Source organism: Salvia hispanica, chromosome 6 (genome assembly GCF_029641045.1).
Source record: "Salvia hispanica isolate PSC_SH4W2 chromosome 6, Shi_PSC_v1, whole genome shotgun sequence".
Taxonomy (NCBI): domain Eukaryota; kingdom Viridiplantae; phylum Streptophyta; class Magnoliopsida; order Lamiales; family Lamiaceae; genus Salvia; species Salvia hispanica.
In genome coordinates this window covers 29,875,124-29,875,490 of record NC_142697.1, presented here as the reverse complement: position 1 = coordinate 29,875,490, position 367 = coordinate 29,875,124, and the positions used below count along the sequence as shown (strand labels likewise).

At 32.7% G+C, this 367-nt stretch overlaps 1 long non-coding RNA gene across 1 annotated transcript; it reads right to left on the bottom strand.

The window, feature by feature from the left end:
- LOC148923532 (uncharacterized) lies at positions 1 to 367 on the bottom strand. The gene is made up of 2 exons (XR_016132420.1): positions 305 to 367; positions 1 to 199 (listed from the first exon to the last, which is right to left on the bottom strand). It is a non-coding gene; the product is annotated as an uncharacterized LOC148923532 (long non-coding RNA).

Below are 367 nucleotides of genomic sequence, written 5' to 3'. Positions count from 1 at the left end.
TGTTATCAAGTAGATAGAGTTCCATTAACAATTTGAATACCATCATCATCATTCTTCACAGCATTGTGACCAATATTGAAAAGGTTAAGAGAGTTTTGGTCAAAATGAAAAAGTCTGAAATTTCAACATCAATGTAGCAGGCTTCATTCACTTCCGTTTCCCTTTCAACACATGTTATCCTCCACAGTTGTCAGCAATGCTGCAAACAAAAATGAGCATTCAACATAATACCAAGGACCTAACTTTAAAGAAATTAAAATATCAATTCAAATCATATGTAGATCATATTTGATAAGGGGCTCACATATAAACATAGAATAGACCTAATCTCAATCCCAGTTCATGTCTTCAAATAAAGATGTTACAC